This window comes from Rhincodon typus, chromosome 17 (genome assembly GCF_021869965.1).
Source record: "Rhincodon typus isolate 14 chromosome 17, sRhiTyp1.1, whole genome shotgun sequence".
Lineage (NCBI taxonomy): Eukaryota > Metazoa > Chordata > Chondrichthyes > Orectolobiformes > Rhincodontidae > Rhincodon > Rhincodon typus.
The window spans coordinates 12,396,689-12,422,026 of record NC_063348.1 but is presented as its reverse complement, the minus strand read 5'-3'; the positions used below and the strand labels follow the sequence as shown (position 1 = coordinate 12,422,026).

The 25,338-nt window shown below is 41.0% G+C and overlaps 1 protein-coding gene across 5 annotated transcripts in view; it reads right to left on the bottom strand.

Annotated features, from left to right (window-relative positions):
- Positions 1-17,119, bottom strand: part of prdm11 (PR domain containing 11) — a 153,046-nt gene extending 135,927 nt beyond the window's left edge. For 3 of the 5 annotated variants that reach the window (XM_020511733.2, XM_048606846.1, XM_048606845.1), the window contains exons 1-2: positions 16,939-17,003; positions 16,067-16,449 (exon numbers count right to left, since the gene is read on the bottom strand). The gene's annotated coding sequence lies outside the window, so the exon portion shown is untranslated. Of the gene's footprint in view, positions 1-16,066; positions 16,450-16,938; positions 17,004-17,073 lie in introns of those variants that run through there. The other 2 variants (XM_048606844.1, XM_020511736.2) reach the window with 2 other exon arrangements.
- Between the last annotated feature and the right edge of the window lie 8,219 nt (positions 17,120-25,338).

Here is a 25,338-nt window from a genome sequence, read left to right as displayed (position 1 = left end):
TTTGCTGTTGGCTGACCCAGGGACCCTCCATTCAGGGTATGTCCCCAGTGATGCTATGCAACCACCTTCACTCAAGTGGTGTATCCCAAGCTCTGTTGGTATGGCGAGGGAGTTCACTTCCATCGGCATACCTTGTCATTCATAAGCTCCACTTGCTGCATTTTCTAATGACAAAACCAAGTTGTAGTGTCTGTTTGAAGTCCAGTTGGGCTTCAGTGAGTAGGCGCTTTGTACAGTCACATCATTAATCCAACTCTCGTCCCCACTGAAGTAGCTCCATGAAGGAGTATCCTGTCACCAAGTCATCCTTTATTTACACGTGTGTAGTACATGACAATTAACCAGACGTTTATTTTGATTGGTTCTGATTAGGATGTTGCTAAGCAATTCAACTGTTCCAAACCACATGTAGGTGGACCTTCCTGGGTGTGCACTGCTCTGGATATCAACCTATAAATTCTTACTCAATTCAGGCCATGAATCCAACTCTCGTCCCCATTGAAATAACTCTATGAAGGTCAGTATTCTGTCACCAAGTCATTCTTTATTTACACGTGCATAGTACATGACACTGACCCAGCTAGCACAGAGCCGGCTCCTACACTGAACAGAAGCCCTGACACTCCTGTTTATATCTGTCAGCCAGGGCTCCATGACTGTACCAGGCTAACAGCCCCAATCAGGGAAATCATATTCTATGAGATCCACCTGGCTGACCTCATTCCAATCACCACATTGGGTTTCTTAAAATCACAGAAGTGTTTGAGTACAGGAGTAAACTTCAACTGTACAGAACCTTGCTGAGACCATAACTGGCATACACTGTGCATTTTTAGTCCTCTTATCCCCTTACCTGGTCTGGCCTATCTGTGACTCCATACCCACAGCAATGTGGTTGACACTTAACTGCCCTCAGCAAGGTCTTCCACAAACTGAAACTAAAAGTTTTCCAATTCATGGAAAGGTTTTTCCCCCAACTAAAAGAAAACTACTTCTTGATATTTCTAAACCAAGAGCAGGCTGTCGTCTTTCAATGTTTACTCTCTTCAGTTGTAAAATTCTCACAATACAAACTCCCCTTGTTATCCCAGGAGCTGCTCTCTCACATGTACTGATTTAAAAATCTGCTTCCAAAAAGACTAGCAAATTGCTTATTAAACCCCCTCAAATGCATAAACCAAAACACACAAACCACTAGTTCAAAATATAAACTCCAAAAGTTAATTTTTTATATCCATCCACTCTCAGTAGCAGCAGTGGGTACAATCTACAAGATGCATGGCAGAAAATCACCGAGCCTCCTCATACACCCACTTTCCCAACCCATGACCACTACTACCTACAAAGACAAAGCAGCAGATATATGGGAGTACAACCACCTGCAAGTTCCCCTCCAAGCCACACACTGATTTGGAAATGTATCGCTGGAGCTTTAGAGTCATGGGTTAAAAACCTGGAACTCCCTCCTGCCTGGTATTATGAGCCTACCTGCAACAAATGTACTGCCACCAGCTTCTTATGGGCAACAAAAGCTGACCTAGCCAATGATGCCTATATCCCATGATTGAATGAAATTAAAGATGGATTTTTAAGACAATTGGCAATTTTATGGCATAATTCAAAAATGAGCAATAAATTCCATACTCAATAATTAAATTTAAATTCCATCAGCTGACATCAGGATTTGAACCCCTATCCCCAGAACATTAGACTTGGCCTCTGTACTACTACATAGGACAGACAAATTAGAAGCAAAACGTCAACTTTCCTGTTCCTCTGATGCTGCCTTACCTGCGGTGTTCCTCCAACTCCACACTTTGTTATCTCTGAAGTGTAACTGCCTTACTTCTGTATTCAATTCCTCCCACAATTAATTATTCCCAATTGCTCTCTATCAGCATATTAACATTTTCCAATTCATGCATAAGGCCATCCAAATCTGTGTGTCTTGGACTTCTGAAATCTCTCACCATTAAGATAACATGCATTTTTAAAAATTCTTTCTACCAAAATTGCAGCATATTGCAAGAAAATGTGCATTTGCTAAATATTTATCCATTCACAATCCATCACTCTGTAGCCTCCTTATGTCCTCTTCACAACTTACCTTCTTAAACGTCTATGTACTAGAAACTAAGGAATAGGAAAGGACCATGTGGTTAGTTGAATAGGGTATTGGAAAACGTTGGTCAGGATTTTCGCCCCAGGTCACTCACTATTCAGTGCCACAACAACAACATGCACTTCTGGAGATTTCTGTAACACACTACCACCACCAGAATGTATATGCATGTAGATCTCAATGGAAAAGGGTTGGGTTCAGTTGTGATGCCTGCACACTGGAATGCAATCTTAACAAGAACATGAAGAAATGTCATCTGAAAAAGTACTAAAGGGTTATTCACATAAGCACAGCATTGTGAAATGAAAGCAAGAAATGAAGAACAGAAATACAGATGATGACCAAGACTTCATGTAAAATTTAGGTCCGAAAACCTGATACTTCTATTAGTTTGTGGAAAAAACCTTTTCTAATCACAAAAGGCTGCCTACACATAATGGAAAGATAAATTACTTCTTTTAAAAAAAACACTTCCACCTACAAATCCTCCAATAGGTGGCCTGAAACGCTAATCAACAAACAAACCTAATTAACTCTACATACCAAAACCTTTTCAGTAATATTTTGGTCAGAAACAGAAGTTCTCTCAACATCAAGTGGCATATGTTTGAGTAGATAAATTTGGCAGTTACATATTTACACTTGATGTGATTTTGTCTTTAATCATGTCACTTAACATAAATTGCAATAGTTTCAGGGGTTCTCTGTAAAACTGTAGCACCATTTGAGCACGGAGTACTACTGAAAATTATCTAGGACAGGGAGATCCCTTTATAGTGTATCATCTCAGCTGAAAGCATTAAAATCAGTAGTAGCATTATGCTTGCAATACTTGCACGCTAATTTAGAAATGTTTGGATTTTTGCTAGAAAATCTCTGCCAAAAATATGCTAGGTTAATGGATATTTTTAAAAGCAAGTTGCCTGAAGAATTAGATGCTACAATTGAAAGTCAATTGTCTACCGCGGAGGTAATAGGATCTTTCATTTATGGAACTTAAGCCAGGTGGGAGATGGCAAAGACGCAACACCACATTAGTCCTTGTTCATGGCATGGTCAATGTTGTAGGAAATATGACAATCTAACCAGGGCAAACAAGAAATTCTGAATGTTTCAATTCAGAATTCCCTTATTAACGTAGTAAAGCTGTCTGTCTGTTTGGACCACCATTGTCCTTTTTGTGCATGTACAGTTCGGGAAGGTTTGCTAGTTTACTGTTTGTTTGTTCAAGGTAAAGTCAAATGAGATATCAACCGCAGTTGTTTTGGGAGATGACAACAGAGGGTGAAGAAAAAAATTCGATGCTGTAAGTAAGCCTTTCAAACTAAGCAGCCAATGTTGCATCCTTTGATTTCTCCCAACAGAACATGTTGTTACTTCATAATAAAGTAATGCAATACTGATATTGTAATGTGACAAAGTAGACCCAGTCCCGTGCTGGGGCCTTTTGCTGAAGCAGTTGAGGAGGTGCATTGCAGACTAGTATGCTCAATAAACTGAATTTTGAAAGACTGTTTGCACTCCGGGCTGGAGGCTGCTCATGCAGGTTCACTCATCTTATACCATATTGTGAAATTAATTTGAAGATTACAATCATGGGCAATTAATAAGCAGTCTTTTGCTCTATCATCTGGACTGAAAGAAATCACATAAGAACTCTTATCCTTATGTCGCATCATGAACATATTGACATTTACGGGCTTCTTAGCAGTAGTGAGCTTCATTGTTCCCCACCCCTGGAAGTCTACACCCCAACATGTTTTCAGCATTATTGTGCCATCCACATTTCAATATTTTTGGAACAATCATAGAAAGTATTGGCTTACATATGATTTTTAACAATAATGTTTAGATACAAGTTAACCGCATTTCCAATTGCACCTATTTGTTTTCCCTGCTCTGTTTCCCTACCTACTCCCAAAGATTAGAATATTTCCAGTTAGCAGGGCAGATATACAACCGGTTGACAGGCCACCACAAATGCAATATTTAAACTGGCTCCTGCAACTGCGAGACCGCAGCTCGTGCAAATGACTGCCAATCCTCCAGAAACAACCTGAAATGATTTTACATTTTCTGCCTCTACTTCAAATGGGTTCTATTTAATTTGAGAACACTGTGTGTAAGTTTCGAGCATGAAGTACTGATATTCCAGGGTACTACACCATTATCTATTAAACAAACCCAAGTTCTACACTTTAAACTGTCAACAAAATTTTTTAAATGCCAACGAGAAAACTGATAAAATCACAAATATTGTGATGAGAGAATCAACAATATACTGACTTAAAATGTATAATTTAAAATTTGAGCAGGCTACAGTGATATCAGGGCGTTACTCAATTGCTACTAAGTCATTAGATCATAAGAAATAGCAACAAGATCATGCTATTGGTCCTTTGAACTTGCTCCATCATCCCATTATAGTAGCTTATGGCTGATTTCATATTTGGCCTAACTTCATTTTAAAGCCTGCCTTCATAAAACCTGACTCTCTTTTAGATCAAAACTCCCTGGGGAACAGAATTGCAAAAACAATGACCCTCAAAGAAGACATTTCTCATTCTGACTTTACCTACAGGTATCATCAGCTGCCAACTACTTGCACTTACATCATGCCTTTAACTTGACAAAATATTTCAAAGGCACTTCATGGGAATATTACAAAACCAAATTTGAAGACAAGCCAAATAGGGATTGTTACACTGAATTAACTAATATGTACAGCCTTTTAGCCTAACCAATCTATGCCATTATTTAGACTCTAAGAATCCCAGCCTTTGTAATCTAATTTGATCAATACTGTATAACCTTCCATTCTCTTCTCACTCATATGGTTATCCAGCTTTTATATTATATTGTAATGTATTATTATATTATGTTGTATTTATATTATTCACAACGATTCCATGTGACAATAAATTTTACTCCCTTGATGAAGACATTTCTTCTGAATTCTGCATTTCATTTTACAGTAACCATCTTGTATTGATAGTTTTTCATATTGCTCCCCTACACAAGCTCAAACACACTCCCTATGCCTGCTCCATCAAAATTAATCAAAATTTTAAAGGACGCTGTGAGGTATTCCCTCAGCCTTCAAGAGAAAAGGGAGACACTGGCCATCCTTTCTTGATAGACTCTCTCCAATGCATCATACAGTTTCATTTTTAAAATTTAGCAACCAGAACTGTACACAATAATATCTTGGCAGATTGAATATATATAGGGAAATATGACGTTATGAACTTTGAGAGGAAAAATAAATGAGCCGAATATTATTTAAATGGAACAAGACTCCAGAAAGCTACAGAACAGAGGGATATGGGTGTCCTTGTCCATGAATCACAAAAAGCTAACATCCAAGTTCAATGAGTAATAGGGAAGGAAAATGGAATGTTGGTCCTTATTTCGATGGCACATAAAAGTAGCGAGATTTTACTAAAACTATGCAAAGCACCAGTCAGAACACAGCTGGAATACTGTGATAGGTTTTTAGCACCTTAGCTAAGGTAAGATATCCTGACATTGGAAGCAGTCCAGCAAAGGCTCACCAGGATAATACCAGGTATGGAGGGGCTGTCCTACGAGGACAGGTTGGGTAGATTACATCTGTACTCGCTTAAAATAAAAGAATGAGAGGCAACCTTATTGAAGCACAGAAGATTCTTAGAGAATCTGACAGAGCGGATGCAGAAAGGTTGTTTCCCCTTGTAGCAAAGTCTGGGACCAGTAAGCATAATCTCTGAATAAAACGTCACACATTTGAAACACAGTCATCGTCATAGTCATAGAGTCATACAGCACAGAAACAGACCCTTTGGTCCAACCAGTCCATGACAAACATAATGCCAATCTAAACTAATTCCACCTGCCCGGTCCTGGCCAATAACCCTCCAAACTGTTCCTATTCATCAACTCATCCAAATGTCTTTTAAACATTGTAATTACACCCACATCCATCTGTTCAGGAAGTTCATTCCACACGTGAACCACCCACTGCATTAAAAATTTGCCGCTCATGTCTTTTTTTAAATCTCTTCCCTATCACCTTAAAAATGTGTCCTCTAGTCATGAAATCCCCCATCCTAGGGAAAAGCCATCTACCATTAACCCTGTCTATACCCCTCATTATTTATAAATCTCTATAAGGTCGCCTCTCAACCTTCTATACTCCAGTGAAAAAAGTTCCAGCCTATCTTTGTAACTCAAACTTTCCATACCCAGCAACATCTGGTAAATCTCTTCTGAATCCTCTCCAGCTTAATAATATCCTTCCTATAACTTGGTGACCAGAACTGAACATAGTATTCCAGAAGAGGCCTCACCAATGTCCTGTACAACCTCAACATGATTTCCCAACTCCTGTACTCAAAAGGACTGAGCAATGAAGGCAAGCACGCTAAAAGCCTTTTTAACCATCCCATCTATACGTGACACAAACTTCAAAGAATTATGTACGTGAATCCCTAGGTCACTCTGTTCTGCAACACTACCCAAGGCCCTACCATTAATTGTATAAGCCCTACCCTTGACTGTTGTACCAAAATGCAATACCTCGCTGTTATCCAGATTGAATTCCATCGGCCATTTTTCAGCCCATGGACCCATTTGATCAAGATCCCTTTGTAATCTTGGAAAACTTTCTTCACTGTCTACTATGCCCCTAATTTTGGTATTGTCCGCAAACGTACTAACCAGGCCTTGTACAATTTATTCTCTCAAAAAGTGAATCTGTAGATTTCTTTAGCACAAAGCACTGTTGCAGCTGGGTTCTTAAATATATTAAAGGCGAGATAGACTTTTTTTTTTACTCAGTAAGGAAATCAAGGATTATGGGGAAAATACAGACAAGTGCAGTTAAGAATTATCGGATCAACCACAGTCTCGTTGAATGGTGCAGCAGATGCAACGGGCAAAACGACCTACTTCTGTTCCTATGCCTATGTCTTATGATCTTACTTCAAATGTAACCAAACCAAAGTTATTAGGGCAAATGGCCAACAGCTTGGTTAAACAGGTAGATGTCAATGAAGGTCTTAAAATAGAGAAGGGATGCCAAGGACTTTACTGCAATGCTCCCTCTAAATGTGTTTAGATGCATAGTGATTTATTTAAATTCACAGGCATTTATTATGCAACCACACAAGTTTGTTCACTTAAAGGGCCAAGCATGTGTGGCCTCCCCAGGAACATTTGGGTATCTATGCAACTTACAGGGAAGCGTGTAAGAGGTTTAGGGAGGAAAACCTAGAGCTTACTTCCTCAGTGACTGGAGGACATCAATAGTGGAGCAATTAAAATCATGGATGCACAACAGGCCAGAATTGGAATCTCAAGAAGATTGTAGAACTGAAGTAGGTCACTGCAATAAGGAAGGGCGAGGTCGTAGAGCAACTCAAAAACAAGGAGGAGAATTTAAAATCAAGGTGTTGCTGATCTAAGAGAATAACAGGGGAGCAAGCATTGGTGATGGATGAAAGGAACTTGCACTGTTTAGAATAAAGGCAGCAGAGACTGAAGTGTAGTTAAGTTTATACTAAATGGAAGATCAGCAGCAAAGAGGCAAGGTTAAAGTGGGTAAGTGGAGTTGAAATCTAGTGGAGTGGTGGAACTGACTAGAGGTTAAATATCCTATTCCAGTTTCCATACCCTTCCTGTATTAAAAATGTAGCTGCTGTTACTGTTACTTTTCTCTGTCAAAGAACTCTCTGGTAGTCTATTGTTATACCTGATGCTTAAGTAGACATCAGAAATGCCACCAAACCGAGACATCAATTAGAATACCCAAAATCTTTTTGAGCAAACAACAGGGAATTATAGGCTGGTTCACGTCACAGTAGTCATAGAGAAATGCTAGGTTTTTTAAAATTGAATGTGGTAACAGGACATGTGGAAAATCATACCATGATTAGGCTGAGTCTGTATGGATTTATGAAAGGAAATTGCATTTGACAGATCAATTAAATGTATCCTCAGATATAATTAGCCAAGAAAATAGGCAGGATATGGTGGCTGTGGTACAGTCAAAGTCATAGAATCACAGAGCACAGACACAGACGTTTCGGTCTGCCCAAGTTTCCCAAACTAAACTAGTCTCATTTGCCTGCATTTGGCCGATATCCCTCTAAACCTTTCCTAATCATGCAACTGTCCAAATGTCTTTTAAATGTTATAACTGTACCTACATCAACCACTTCCTCTGGCAGTTCATTTCACATACGAACCACCCGCTGTGTAAAAAAGTTGCCCCTCAGGTTCCCTAATGTATGTACCATGTTTGGACCTTCAGAAAGCATCAAAAAGATTTTGAAAAAAAATTAGAATAAGTTATTATTGAAAGCTAGGCGTCGTGATTGGGTTTAATACATCACCACGGATTGAGAATTGATTAAAGGATTTAAATTAGGAGGTTAGGATTAAACAAGTCACGTTTGCAGACTGAATTTGTCAGATACTGCATGGATCAGTGCTTGGACTTCAGTTATTTATAACCATATCATTGAGGCTATCACTAGTTTACTGCTTTTTTAATTTTGAGAGTTAAAGTTGTGAGTTAAACTTTGAAAAGCAGTTTGTTTAAAAAAAAGACAAAAACTGATGTTTGCTCTGGTAACTGACCTGGAAAAAATAACGCAGCTTAAAATGTGGGTCCTGAGGGTCGTAACATCTGGACTACTACCAGTGCCTAGTGAGAGTAGGAATAGGAGGATACAGCAGATGAATGCATGGCTGAGGAGCTGGTGCAGGGGCAAGGATTTACATTTTTGAACCAGTGGAATCTCTTCTGGGGTAGACAAGACCTACATAAGAGGGACAGGTTGCACCTGAGCTGAAAGGAGACAATATCCTTGCAGGAAGTTTTGCTAGTGCTACTTGGGAAGCTTTAAACTAATTGGAAGGGGGAACCAAATCAATAGTGAGAAAAGAGAAAAGGCTGAGGCTGGCACATAGAAAAGGGGAGCAAATCAAATAGTCAAGGCAGAGAACTAGCTAAGACTGATAAATTAAACAGTACTTACTTCAATGCAAGAGGCCTGACAGGTAAGGCAGATGAACTTAGGGCATGGTTGGGGACATGGAAATGGAGTGGGACATCATAGCTATTACAGAAACGTGGCTCAGGGATGGACTGGACTGGAGCTTAATGTTCCAGGGTATAGATGCTATAGGAAGGATACAAAGGGAGGAAAGAAAGGAAGGGGAGTGGGGTTTTTGATTAGGGATAAAATTACAGCTGTACTTAGGCAGGATAATCCTGGGAGATTGTCCAGTGAAGTTATGAGTTGAACTGAGAAATAAGAAAGGAATGATCACCTTGTTGGGATAGTATTATAGGATCCCCAATAGTCAGCGGGAAATTGAGAAGCAAATATGTAAGGAGATCTCAGCTATAAGAATAATAGAGTCATAATGGTAGGGGATTTTAACCTTCCAAACACAGGTTGGGATTGCCAATGTGTTAAGGGGTTGGATGGAGAGGAATTTGTTAAGTGCGTACAAGAAAATGTTCTGATTCAACGTGTGGATGTACCTACTAGAGAAACAGCAATACTTGACCTTCTGTTGGGAAATAAGGCAAGGCAACTGACTGAGGTGCCAGTGGGGGAGCACTATGGGGCAAGTGTTCATAATTCTATTAGCTTAGGAAATAGTTATGGAAAAGGACAGAAATGATCAAAAAGTTAAATTGGAGTAGGGTGAATTTTGATGGTATTAAGCAGATACTTTCAAAACTTGATTGTGGGGAGGCTATTTGCAGGTAACTGGGGGGCCTTTAAAATTGAGATAACAAGAATTCCAAGACAGTATGTTTCTGTTAGGGTTAAGGGCAGGGCTAGTAGGTGACGCTGGATGGCTAGAGAAATTGAGGCGGTGGTCAAGAAAAAGGAGGTATATGACGAGTTTAGACGGCTGCGATTGACTGAATCTCCAAATAGCCTCCCTACAATCAATTTTTGAGGAGTATAAAGAACCAGGAGGGCAAAAAGGGGAAATGATAGCACTGGCAAATACAGTTAAGGTGAATCCAAAGAGATTCTATAAGTACATTAAGGGCAAAAAAAAAGTAACGATAGAGAGAATAGGGCCCCTTAAAGTTCAACAAGGCCATCCAAGTATAGAACCACAGGAGATGGGTGAAATACTAAACAAATATTTCATGTCAGTATTTACTTGTGGAGAAGATCATGGAAGCTAGGGAACTTAGGGAAATAAACAGCAATGTATTGAAAAGAGTTCATATTAGAGAGGTGGTGCTGGAGGTCTTAAAACACATAGATACTTCCTCAGGACCTGATCAGGTGTTTCCCAAAACTTTGTGGGAAGCTGATATGATTTGATTCCATTTATTGTCATCACGCACCTAAGTACAGTGAAAAGTTTTGTTTCGTGAGCAGTATAGGCAGATCATACCAAACAATGACATAAAGATCATAGGGTGCTTAGACTGAGCAAGGTATACAAGGTTACAGCTGTACAGGAGATGCATAAAGCAATTAGATTTGAAATTAGAGAGATCTAATCAACAGTCTAATAGCAGCAGGGAAGAAGTAGTTCTTGAATCTGTTGATGTGTGTTCAAACTTCTGTACGTTCTGCCTGATGTAAGAGGTTGGGACAGAGTATTACTGTGGTGGGAGGGGTCTTTGATGATGTTGGCAACCTTTCTGCAGCAACAAGAAGTGTAAATGAAGTCCACAGATGGGAGGTTGGCTTCCGTGATGGTCTGGGCTATGCACACAACTTTCGGTAGTTTCTTATGGTTCTAGGCACAGCAGCTGCCATACCAAGCAGTTATGCACCCGGATAGAATGCTTTCTATGGTACATCTGTAAAAGGGTGGCACAGTGGTTAGCACTGCTGCGTCACAGCGCCAGGGACCCGGGTTCAATTCCAGCATAGGGCAACTGTCTGTGTGGAGTTTGCACATTCTCCCCGTGTCTGCGTGGATTTCCTCCGGGTGCTCCAGTTTCCTCCCACAGTCCAAAGACGTGCAGGGTAGGTGGATTGGCCATGCTAAATTTCCCATAGTGCCCAAGGATGTTTAGGTTTGCCGGGTTAGACTTAAGGGAATGGGTCTGGGAGGGATGCTCTTCGGAGGGGCGGTGTGGACTTGGTGGGCTGAATAGCATGTTTCCACATTGTAGGGATTCTATGATGAAGTTGGTGAGGATTCTTATGAACATGCCAAATTTCCTAAACTGCCTGAGGAAGAAGAGGTGTTGTTGTGCCTTCTTGACCATCGCATCTACATGGAAAGTCCAGGACAGACTGATGATTATCATCACTCCTAGGAACTTGACACTCTCAACCCATTCCACCTCACCTCCGTTGATGTAGACAGGGTTTGTCTTCCTCCTTTCTTCCTGAAGGCATTGATCAGTTCTTTTGTTTTGCCAACATTGAGAGAGAGAGAGAGATGGTCATCATTGCACCACGACACAAAGCACTTTCTCCTTCCTGTATTCTGACTCATCATTGTTTGATATCTGGACTACAGCGGTGGCGTCGTCAACAAACTTGTAGATGGGGTTCATATGGAATTTGGCTACACGGTCATGGGTGTACAGGGAGTATAGCAGAAAGCTAGGGAAAAGATTGCTGGACCCTTGCTGAGATATTTGTATCATCGACAGCCATAGGTGAGGTGCTAGAAGACTGGAGGTTGGCTAACATGGTGCCATTATTTAAGAAAGGCTGTAAGGAAAAGCCAGGTAATTATAGACCAGTAAACTTTACTTCAGTGGTGGTAAGTTGTTGGAGGGGATTCTGAGGGACAGGATTTACATACATTTAGGAAGGCAAAGACTAATTAGGTCAGTTAACATGGCTTTGTGTGTGGGAAATCATGTCTTACCATAAGTTTTTTGAAGTGACAAAGAAGATTGATGAAGGGAGAGCTGTAGATGCTGTCCATATAGACTACAGCAAAGCATTCAACAAGGTTCTGCATGGTAGACTCGTTAGTAGGGTTAGATCACAAGGGGTCCGGGGGAGCTAGCCAATTGGATACAAAATTGGCTTGAGGGTAGGAGATAGAGGATGGTGGTTGTAGAGGGTTGCCTTTCAGACTGGAGGCCTGTGACCAGCAATGTGCCACAAGGATCAATGCTGAGTCCACTACTTTTCATCATTTGTATAAATGATTTGGATTGGAATATAGGAGGCATGGTTAGGAAGTTTGCAGATGACACCAAAACAGGCGGTGTAGCAGACATTGAAGACAATTATCTCAGAGTACAACGGTACTTCAGCCAATGGGCCAAGGAGTGGCAGCTGGAGTTTAATTTAGATAAATATGGTGTGTTGCATTTTGGTAAAGCAAACCAGGACAGGACTTCTACAATTAATAGTAGGGCCTTGGGGAGTGTTCCCAAACAAAGATACCTACAGTGCAGGTGCATAGTTCCTTAAAAATAGAGTCACAGGTTGACAGGGTAGTAAAGAAGGCGTTTGGCACACTTGCCTTCATTAATCAGAACACTGAGTATAGGAGTTGGGATGTCATGTTGCGGCTTTACAGGACATCGGTAAGGTCACTTTTAGACTAGTGCGTACAATTCTGGTCACCATTCTGAAGCAAGGATGCTGTTAAACTTGAGAGGGTGAAGAAAAAAATTACAAAGATGCTGCCGCAACTGAAGGGTTTGAGTTACAGGGAGAGGCTGAATAGGTTGGGGATTTTTTTTTTCCCTGGACTGAAAACTGAGGGGTTTATAAAATCATGCAGGCACAAATCAGGTGAATAGCCAAGTTCTTTTTCTGAGGTGGGATAGTCCAAAACTAGAGGCCATGGGTTTAAGGTGAAAGGGGAAAGATTTAAAAAGGACCTGAGGGGCAAATTTTTCATGCAGAGGGTAGTACATATATGGAACGAGCTGCCAGAGGAGGTGGTGGAGACGAGTACAATTACATTTAAAAGGCATCTGGATGTGTACCTGCATAGGAAGGGTTTAGAGTGATATGAGCCAAGTGCTGGCAAATGGGACTAGGTCAGATTGGGATGTCTGGTTAGCACAGACAAGTTGGAGCGAAGGGTCTGTTTCCACACTGAATGACTCCAGGACTCGAGGTTAATTATCGTTCTACAATGCTTCAGCACCAGGATGTTTTATGTTCAAGGACTAATAGCTGGTCAAATGTTGCATTGGTCAATTAAGGGGGAACCAGTGCTGGCCAGCCAATCACACAGAATGTTAAAAAAGAGAAAACAAACAGTGAACTGGTTCTGACCGAGTTTTGGACAAGAGGCAGTTTTTACTTTGGAAACTGCTGGATTAGACCATTTTCTTAATGGATTTGCTGTCTCTAATTTTTCTCAGTTATCGACGTGTTGTAAGTTCTAGAAAACAACCCTAATCTGTAACAAATAAATTAAAAACTCTAGAGGTCTGCAAAAACTGTTTGCATTGACTAGTGGTTTAGAAATTCAAGCAAGATATACATTCCTACGTGCCTGGAATACAAATCATCATCCAAGGATTTAATGAGGCATGCCATTAACTGTTTCAACAATGATCAACTGGTAAACAGTTTTTTTTAATCCCTTAATTGTCAGTGTAAGAGTGAGCATTTGTCACCAAAGAAGATTGGTCTTTGATCATGAATATTAATTAGAATGCCCTGTTGTTCATCCATGTTCTGCTAAAGTTACATCCTTAATAATATTGAGACCATCAATGCTTTTACTCTTTTTTTCTCATTTTTGGTTTGGAATTGTGAGCTGAAGTTGAGAATCGAATTTTGAAAAGCAGATTATTTTGAAAGAAGAGAGAGGACAAACAAACTGATGTTTGCATATGGGAACTTGCCTGAAAAGATAAGTGCAGGTTAATTATTGTTCTAAGAACACTGCAGACGTTTCAGCACCAGCTCAAGGACTGGTAGCTGGTTGGATGTTATTTTGATCAATCAAGGGGAGGCTGGTGCTGGCCAGCCAAACACAGAATATGAACAAAGAAAAAGAAACCATAGATCAAAACGAGTTTTGACCTTTTTTTAGCAGATGGCTGTGTGTTGAAAGCTGCTGAACTGGAAAGCTGTGTTGGAGTTGACTCTTTCTCTAGTTTTATAAACAATTGTTGAGTGCTTTGAAAAAAATAATCCCAGTTTATAAGAAATAAGTGAATATTCCTTGGAGCCTGCTGGAAGCTGCTTGCTTTGACTGATGACTTCAGAATTCATGCAAGATACAATCTGATGTGTATGGAATACAAGGCATCCATCAAGGGTTTTCAGAAAGGCTTGGTACTCATTGTTGAAATGGTTATTGAACTAGCCAATACAACTCTTGTTATCTTTTTTAAATTATCTCTGAACTGTGTCTGTCTGTCAGTGCAAGGGTTACAATTAAAGACTACTGGGTTTAAATCAGATCTTAATTAATTACCTTATTATTTACCTTTGCTCTGTTAGTTATAGTAATAAAAATAAATTGTCAATTTCTGCTTAAGTTACAACCTTGCTGTCTGATATCTGTTATTTCTTAAAGTCTGGTTAGGAACAACTCGGCAATTTTGAGAATCATTAAATGTTTTAAGTTCATTGTGTTGCAAATCCAGTGATAGTGAGGCTGATTTTATTTGCTATCCCCATAAGGCATCAAGATCAATGAATTAGATGAAAGGACAGTGCAAAGTATCCAAGAATCTAGACAAAGTAAGTGAGTTGGCAAGAACATGCAAGAAGAAACAAGTTTTTTTTTTCCTTCTTTTACCCCCAGAGAGATATAAATACTCACTGAACATATTCAAGGTAAATATTTGACAGATTTTTGCATTCTAAGCTAATTATGGGATATGATGGTCATCAAGGAAGAAAAGGTAGAAAATCAGTCATAATTCAATTGAGTAGCAGAATAGGCCTAAAGGGAGGCATTCTTACTCCTATTTCTTATGTTTTTAAGATGACTTATTTCCATTCTGACAATGTTTGGTTATGACAGAGCTGTCTTGGATTTGTACCTCCCATCATTCACCCATCTCCATTCCCTTGACACCCTAAGTTAACTAAAAGAGAAAACTTGTATTGACTCAATCCAGTAATTATTTAAGACGCTACATACGCAGTAGTTATTTAATCATGGAGTCATTTATGACAAATGTCACGCAGCTTGTCAAGTCTATTACAGCGCTCCATGGAGCAATCCAATGAGTCTCATTCCCTTAGCCAGATCCTTGCAAACCCTACAAGCTTAGCTCCGTCAAACATCCACCCAACTACCTTCGGAAATCATTAAATACTTCCATTCCCACTACCCTAGTGGACGAAGAGTTTAAAGACATTTCCACTCAGCTGTATTAATCTGCACGATACTCAACAAGATTCAAGTTCTTTCAACAATTCCGTGTAAAATGCCATCCACACCCCCGCAACAAGTTGAGCCATGGAACTGTGACCAAGAAAGAAAAACGCGAGTCAACAGATCCTGAACTTCAGGAGTGTCTTTTTTAAAATGGGTACAAAATCCAAACTCATGATGTCATAGGCATTGACCTCAGCACCGCGCGGTACCCGCCTCTCGGTGACATCAGCGCGTTCCTTTCCGAGCCACGAGCCATCCAATTTGCCTCCCCATTGGTTCACTCTGCTGTCAATCACGCTGCCTCCTGCCCCTTGCCAGGTTTGGTTGAGCGCTGCCTTTTTCTCCCGCCTCCCCCACCTCCCCGCAAAGTGGGCAACCATCCACAGCCATTGATTAATCTACATTCTGTATCAAATAAAATATCCGCGAACACTTTCAAGTAATCAACTGAAGCTTCCAACAACGGGCGGGGGGGTGGAAATAGAGGACAAGTCTGCAATAGCTCAGTTTTGTTTCTAAAAAGACAATTCTTAATTTTACCCAAAAAAAATTCCGTTAAATGGCAGCCGCTGGCGAGCTTGTTCTCTCAGCGAGCCATTTTTTTTTGTTTGCCGCCTTGGCTTAGTGCAGCTCACTTACCTCTGCGAAAATAAATTGATGATCGCTATATAAATCCTCCCCACTGTTTCTTTATGTTTTCTTGGGGAAAAAAAAACAAATCTTCCGTGCCGAGTAACGTGGGGTTTCCGTAGGCGTCAGTCGTTGTCGCTGCTTTTGGCTGCTGCTGCCGCCGACCGCGTTGCAGATTTCACTAGTCAGAAGCGAGGAAGAAGTTGTTTACTGATGTTGGGAATATATTTTTTGGGGAGTCTCGCTCGTCTCTTTGCCTTGACCACCATGTTGCAGGAAATGACATGTAAAAGTTGAAGCGGAAGAAAGGAGACGAGACCCTCAGACAACCTCTGATCGGCGCAAACCACATAAAAAGTTTGGCGGCAGGCTAGTCAAAGGAGACGGGCTACCTGCAGGGGAGAAAGTGGAGTTTGTTTACCCGATAGATGACCTAGAAGTTAATTAGAGTCTGTTCAAAAATATTTTTCCCCGCATTTGATTTAGAATAGATGTGAAATATGGGAAAATTAAGTTTTCATTTTAAAAGTATTTTAGGAGGTAATCTGTCCTGTTTTAAAATTACCCGGTGTGATTTCTTTTTGTCGGTGTTTGGTGATCTGTTTTAATGTGTGAACAGGGGGTGAGTTGTCTTCGGGACTGCTATGTGAAACGCGGAGGGAGCAGGTGCAGACTTCAATCCCGGGCTGCGGCAACCTCCCCAGCACAGAGAGAGAAAGAGAAACCCACCCGGGAGATCTTCGCCTTCTCTCCCAACGGCCACGCGCTGTCACCCTTCCCGCCCCCTCCCAACGGCCACGCGCTGTCACCCTTCTCGCCCTCTCCCAACAGTCATACCCCTCCGCACCAACAGCACGCCCCCCCCCGCCGAAGGTTACAACCTCATCCCGCATCGCCTTCCTTTTCTGAATATCATGGGTTCATGACCATCTTCCCCCACGATGAATCACGCTTCACCCTCTTCCCTCCCCCCCGCAAGTGTCAATGGTCACTGACTAATGCACCCAACCTCCTACCTGCCAACACTTGGCTATTCACGCACCCCGCCCAACATCTCCCACTCCACGTGCTGGTGATGTTGGCGGGCTAGTATCCCTCATCCTGCTACTTTCACCATGTACTGCTCATAGTCCCCCTGTCACTGTTTAGCATTGCTAATGGTTGCCGTTATCACGCCCACCTCCCGCCTTGGGGGCAGCTAACGATTGTTGTTAACCCCTCCGCCACGTGCTGCTAGGGGTCGCAGTTAGCCTGTGGCCCTGTGCTGCGAATGCTTCCAGGCTGCTACCACCGTGCTGAGTCAATCTGGCACCTTCAAATCAATGTGACTGCTCCTGCTTTGGACTGTTAACAGTTGTACTGCTCACGGTCGCAGGCTCCCATTTTCTGTACATTCCACTGATGGTCATCCTCATGGGCACGTAAATACACCTTACTCATGTATGCGTATATACAAGTTAATGGCTAGTTTTTTTTATGACTAACCTTTTGCTTTTTACTTGTGGATGGATTGTGAATTTGACCTATAGTTAGGAATTACAAAAAATTAAATCCTAAAACATCTGGCAATGAACTTTGTGTACACAACGTAACTGATTTTTTTTTCATTTCTGCTCAGTTGGGGGATGTGGGTTATAGGATGTGTGCTGGTGCCTTTTGACTTCCTTTTGTTGCTGCATTGTGAAACAAGATAGCCAGGTTGGTATTGTAATGGGAAGTGGGAAACTAGGCCAGGAAAGTAAACAATTTGGCATCTGGTGTTTTTGTACAAAATATCTCATATCTGGGAGTCTTATTCATAAACTTACGCCACAGAGAACCACAGCAAGGGCTGTGTGGATACCAAGAATTCAGTAAATGTCTTGAGCTTTCCTTAAAGTGCAAAGTGAGTCAGGATTGAAAATATTGTTGAAGGTTAGGTCTATATACTGAGAAATGTAAGGTAATCACAAACTCATCTCTACCCAGTAAACCTATTATTTCCCAGTAACCTCGGTTGTTGCTCTGCTACATGGGAACACTACCACCTACAAGTTCCCCTCAAAGCCACTCTCCATCCTAGCTTGGAAATATATTGCCAGTTCTTCTTATCACTGGGTCAAAATCCTGGAATTCCTTCTCTAAGGGTATTGTGGATCTACCTACATCATGTGGACTGCAGCAGTTCCGAAAGGTAGCTCACCACAACCTTGTGATGGGCAACAAAATGCTGGTCAGCTAGTGATGTCTAAGTGAACAAAAAAAAAATGCTCAACATCACTCCCTAAATCCGCAGGACACAGATTTGGACTTTTTCGGTGGACAATTAGTATAGACATTTTATAGCCAAATCTGGCTGTGCTACAAAGTACTTTTGCAACTTGCTGTTCCCTGCCAACACTGCTCGTTATTCCAGCTTTGTCTGGAAATGTGAAAATTAAGAAACCCCTGGCCTCTTTGTATTACAAACTGTCTCTTAACTCCTCTCCCCTCTCCTCCATCCTCAGCTATAACAAGTGCAGGAGACATGGACTTTTTTCATGTCACAACTGGAAGTTCAGCTGCTTCCCTCTGTCCTCCTATGCCACCAATCAAAACTCCTGTTTTCCAACCCCATCTGCAAAAAGCACTTGGTTCTTTATCTGGTTTCCCACCTATGTCTTTATTCACTGTCAGCTTACATTGCTGACAAGATGCACACCTTGCTCCCTCATTCTGTTCCCTGATCAATGTAATATCTCCCAAGTTTATAAACAACACAAAGTTGGGTGGAAGGGTGAACTGTGAGGAGGCTGCACAGATGCTTCAGTGTAATTTGCACAAGTTGATTGACTGTGCAAATGCATGACAGATGAAATTTAGTATGGATAAGTGAGAGGTTATCCACTTTGGTAGCAAAAACAGGAAGGCAGTTTATTATCTGAATGGTGATAGATTAATAAAGGGATACATGCAACCATTGCTGAAAGTAAGCACACAAGTGCAGCAGATGGTGAGGAAGGCAATGGTATGTTGGCCTTCATAGTGAAGATGATTTGCATTTAAGAGTAGGATGTCTTATTGCAATTGCACAGGGGCTTGGTGAGACCACACCTGGAATATTGCGTAAATGGTGGGTTGAGTTTAATGACAGTTTAAGTCAAGACAAAACACACAAATACAACAGAAAGATACAGTAACTGCTAGAAACTCATTTCCTACCAATAACTCCATCCTGTTTTGAACAACTGACTGAGGCGTAATGAGATTGCTCAGCACCTTGCAGTCATATTAGGTGCTGAGTCAAGCTTTTGATCATAATATGTTCCATTATCCAACTTGGCTCTGCCTCAGCTCATCTGCTGCTGAAACTCATGCATGCCATTGTTACTTCTAGAGTTGACTATTTCAGTGCATTGCTGGCAAGCCTTGGCATCATTCACTCTATAAAAACTTGAACTTATCCAAAACTCTGTTTTCCATTTCCTAAAAGTGCCAAGTCCCATTCACTTCTCACCTTGTACTATATTGTTTCCTGGTCCTGGAAAGCCATTTTTAAAAAAATGCCTCAAGAGCATCCCTCTGTAATCTTCTCCAGTATTCTCAATTTTCTGTCACTCTACCAAGAGCAGCTGTGCTTTTAACTACCAAAGCCCCTGACACTGGAATTAACTCCCTTTACCTCCCTGCCTGTCTATTTCTTCTTCCTCCTTTAAGACATTGCTTACACCAAGCTTCGGGTCATCTCTCCTGTTATCTCCTTATTTGGTTTGATTTTACTTGATAATCAGTCTGAAAGACCTTACTATATTAAATGTGCTATATAAATTAAAGTTGTTCTGGTAATTGAGTTTCTACAAAAGACTGTTGTTTAAAGAGATTGCAAGTCAGAAATTTATTGAATACAATAAGTAGATTATGTTGCAACCATATTTGTCAGATTTGAGTTGTTCTTTAGCCTTCTGCTTTACCTACAGAACTTTTAATATCATAGGCTTCCACCTTTTGCCCCCATCATCCAAATAGTAATGAACTTGCACTCTCTGTTCTGTTCCCACACTGCAATTCCTCACCAGCCTTGGCTTCACAGTCATTATCTTTCCCACTTCTACCTATCACAGTCTACCGCTGACTTAATTGAATTGATTTGAATGATTTATTGTCACTTGTATTTAACAAATAAATACAGAGAAAATTTAATATGTCACCGTGCTCCGGCACCATTTTAACCTACAGAAGATATTAAGATATAAGAATGAAAATAAGGTATAAGACTTAAATATAAGTAAAAACAGAGTTCATCTTCATCCCTTCTTGTGCTCCACTCGACATTGGTAGGGGAAGGAGGGATCTCCACAATAGGCTCATCAACACCCCCACATCACAGTCCATTCCAGGAATACCTATTCAGGCCTGCCACATTGCCGCAGTTGAAGCCCAACATCTCCGATTCCAATGCTGAATCTTAGTACTTTGTTACTGTTCCTATTTTTATTCATTCTTCGTGCATCCTCGGTCATAGGCACCCAGTCAACACCTCTTGCACTCCTGTTGCTGCCTTCAATCTGAAAATTCAATCCCTTCTCACTTTTAATGTTTCTTGAACACTCTGAAAGTTGTTTCCTCTGAGTTCCCAGCCATTGTCACACACAATCTCAAGTCATGATCTTGTAGTTACTTTTCATTATGGGTAACTGCATTGTGACTTGTGTCTAATTGGTCACAATTTGAATCTAGGAAAAGGAGCTACAAGGTATAACTGGCCTTTTGCCTATCTTGGGTTGAAATGCCACTCTGTGGCTTGTACACAAAATTTTAATTGACATTTCACAGTGTAAAAAGAGTATTGCATTGTTGAAGGCATTTGGTTTTGGATAAAACATTCAATGAGGCTCTATTTGTCTATCTACTTGGGGGAAATTACGCAAAGACTGCAAATTGTGTACCTGGACACAATAATTTCCTTCAATAATACCATCAAAAAGTGATTATTCATCTTAGTTAATAGTTGTTGGAAATATTACTATCCCTATTAGTGGGCAGATGGTGGTTTAGTGGTACAGGAATGTCAACAAATGAGCAATCCAGAGACCCATGCCAGTGCTCTGGGGATATGTGTCCCCGTTTCCCCACATGGCCAACAGTGGAATTTGAATTCAGCAAAAGTCTGGAATAAAGTTTGCCCAATGATGACCTTGTGACCACTGTCAACTGTTGTAAGTATCCATCTGGTTCACTAATGTCCTGGACGGAAGGGAATCTGCTATCCTTACCTGGTCTGCCTTGCATGTGACTCCAGAACCATTTCACTGAGCAATTGAGTTCATTCTGGGATGGGAGGATAAACCAGTAAAATTTGGAAATTATAGTACTTGTCTGAACTGGAGTTCTGCATTAAGATATTCATTTCCAAATTTTACTGTTTTTTCCTTCTGTAGGTGATGCGCTAGGGGTATTAAGGAAAGTTTCCATTAACTTGTCAGGTATGAGGACCAGGAGAAAATAGCAGAGTGGAATAATAAGCTGTTCAGATAACTGGGAGAGACAGCACCAGGGCAGGAAACAGTAAGTTATTATGCAGGTTTGGACTAAGAGAGAAAGTAATAGAATCTGTATTAGGGTTACCATGCATGTATGTGAATGTGGAGAGTTTGGTAAGTAAGATTGGGAGTAGATTGCCTATTGGAAATATGGTGATGTGGCTATAAAAGAGAACTGGCTCAAAAAAGGGTACATATTAATTATTCCTGGATACATGCTATTCAGGAGAGATAGGAAAAAATGAAGAGGGAGCTGGCAGTTTTTACGGTGTTCCAGATGGGTCAAGGATAAAATCTACATGACTATAGAATTGAGGAACAAAAAAAGAACATTTACAGTGCTCAGTACAGTCTATGAGGCACAATCTAGGGGAAATATTGTAAACGAATAAATCTGAAAGGAATTTAGAAGTACGAGAATTACGGAGTAATGATAATGGGAAAATTTTGTTATCCAAACATAGACTGGGATAGTAATAAAGGGCAGAGAAGGGCAACTGTTCCTAGAAAAGGTTCAGAAACATTTTAAGTCAAATGAGAAAAGAGGTACTCCTGAATCTGATTCTTGTGAATGAGTTGGGCTAAGTCGATCAAGTAGAGGATAGTGATTATCATAAGATTTTGGGGTTTCTGTAGAAAAGGGCAAGGAGCAGTTCCAGAGTAAAAATAATTAACTGATTGAAACTTCAATGGGGATAATGATGGATTTGACCCAAATTGAAATTAAAGGTTTGCAGTTAAAACTGTGGAGATTAAGGTGACGAAAAGAACATGTGCTTAGGATAGATGACAAGTATATAATACAGCAAATAAAATGTGGAGAAGATTTGAAAATGTAAATATGAGAAGCAATGAGCAATTATGAAAAGAGTCTAAAATAAGAAGGAATCCAAAAGTCTTCTATCAGGATATAAATATTAAAACGGTGGTCAGAGATGATTGGGAGCTAGTTAAGAAACAATGGGGAAAGTTATGTCTGTACGTAGGGGCACGGCTGAGATATTACTTGAATCTTTGCCCTCTCAAACAAGTATACCGCTTTGGCTACTTTTGGGGTCGGATAGCCTCTCGAGGGGAAAATAGCAGCAGCAGTCAGGTCTTTAGCATCATGACTAGCTCTGCTGTAGAGTATGGCAAAGTCCAAGCAAGAAAATGTGATAGGGGACTCTGTAGTCAGGGGCACAGACAGGCGTTTCTGCAGTTGCGAGCGAGACTTCAAGATAGTGTGGTGCCTCCCTGATGCCAGGGTCAAGGAAATCTCGGAGCGGTTGCAGCAAATTCTTAAAAGGGGAATATGAGCAGCTGGAGGTCATTCTATGCCTTGGTATCAATGACATAGATAAACAAAGGGATGAGGTCCTGCAGAGTGAATACAGAGTAGGCTGGAGGTTAAAAAGCAAGACCTCGAAGATAGTAATCTCTGGATTACTCCCAGTGCCACGTGCTAGTGAGAGTAGGAATAGGAGGATAGGGCAGATGAATGCGTGGCTGAGGAACTGGTGCAGTGAACAGGGATTCAGATTTTTGGATCATTGGGATCTCTTCTGGGGCAAAAGTGAGTTGTACAAGAGGGACAGTTTGCACCCGAACTGGAGGGAGACCAATATCCTGACAGGGAGATTTGCTGGAGCTACTTGGGTGGGTTTAAACTAGTCTGGCAGGGAGTTGGGACCCAAAGCAGTATTGAGACAAGAGGAAAGGTCGAGGCTGGTACAGAAGTTAAAGAGAGCAAGTTAAATAGACAGGGCAGGCAAGAGCACTGCGGAGAACAAGGGAAGACTGATGAATTGAAATGTATTTATTTCAATACAAGAGGCCTGACAAGTAAGGCAGGTGAACTCAGGGCATGGTTGGGAACATGGGACTGGGATATCATCGCTATTACAGAAACATGGCTGCAGGAGGCACGGGACTGGCAAATCAATGTTCCAGGTATAGATGCTATTGGAAGCATAGAAGAGTGATGCAAGAGAGGAGGTGGAGTGGCACTTTTGATTGGAGACAACATCACGGCAGTACTTAGGATATTCCTGGGGGATTATCTAGTGAAGCTACATGGGTGGAACTGAGAAATAAGAAAGTGGTGATCACTTTGATGGGATTGTACCATAAGCCCCCATTAGTCAGCAGGAAATTGAGGAGCAAATATGTAGAGAGACCACAGATAGCTGTAGGAATAATAGGGTTATAATAGTAGGGGATTTTACTTTTCAAACAAAGATTGGCACTGCCTTCATAGTGTTAAGGGCTGGGATGGGGAGAAATTTGTAAGTGTGTTCAAAAAACTTTCTCAATCAATATATAGGTGGCCCTACTAGAGAAGTGGCAAAACTCTGTTGGGAAATAAGGCAGGGCAAGTGACTGAGACGTTTTAGTGGGCGACCACTTTGGGACCAGTGACCATAATTTTATTAGTATTAAAATAGTTATGGAAAAGGATAGACCTGGTCCACAAGTTAAAGTTCTAAATTGGGGCAAGGCCAATTTTGATGGTACTAGACAAGGACAGGAAGTTGATTTTGAGAGGCTGTTTGCAGGTAAAAGGATGTCTGGCAAGTGGGCGGCTTTTGAAAGCAAGAAAATGAAAGTCCAGAGACAGTATGTTCCTGTTAAAGTGAAGAGCAAAGCTGGTGGGAGTAGGGAACACTGGATCACTCGAGATATTGAGGCTCTGGTCGAGAAAAAGAAGGAGGCTTATGTCAGGTACCAACAGATGGGATCAAGTGAATCCCTTAAGGAGTATAGGGCGTATAAGAGTACACTTAAGAGGGAGATCAGGAGGGCAAGAAGGGGACATGAAATAGCTTTGGCTGATAAAGTTAAGGAGCATCCAAAGAGATTCTGCAGGTATATTAAGGGAAAAAGAGTAACTAGAGAGAGAATAGAGCCCCTTAAAGATCAATGAGGCCATCAGTCTGTGGAACCACAGGAGATAGGTGAGAACCTAAATGAATATTTCGTGTCAGTTCTTATTGTGGAGGAAGACATGGAAGCTAAAGCACTAGGGGAAATAAACAGTGATGTCTTGAAAAGTATCTATATTACAGAAGGGGAGGTGTTGGATGTCTTAAAATGCATAAAGGTTCCTGTCATCTGATCAAGTGTGTCTCAGGACATTGTGTGAATCTAGTTAAGAAATTGCGGGATCCTGGCAGAGATATTTGTATCATCGACAGGCACAGGTGAGGTGTGAGAGGACTGGAGGTTGGCTAATATTGTGCTATTATTTGGCACAAGAAAAGCTGCAAGGAAAAGCCAGGGAACCATGAAACAGTGAGCATACATCAGTGATGGGTAAATTGTTGGAGGAGATTTTGAAGGACTGGATCTACATGCATGTAGAAAGGCACGGACTGCCTTAGGGATAGTCAGCATGGCTTTGTGCGTGGGAATTCGTGTCTCACTAACTTGATTGAGTTTTTTGAAGAGGTGTCGGAGAAGATAGATGAAGGCAGAACAACAGACATTGTCAACATGAACTTTAGCAGGGCCTTCAACAAGGTTCCACATGGTAGACTGGTTAGTAAGATTAGATGACATGAGATCCAGGAAGATCTAGCCAATTGGATACAAAATTGGTTTGATGGTAGGAGACAGAGGGTGGTGATAGAGGGTTGCTGTTGGCTGGAGGCCTGTGACCAGTGGCGCGCAGCAAGGTTTGGTGCTGGGTCCACAGTTCATCATTTATATAAACAATTTGGATGTGAATATAGGAGGCATGGTTAGTAAGTTTGCTGATGATACTAAAATTGGTGGTATAGTGGACAATTAAGAAGTACAATG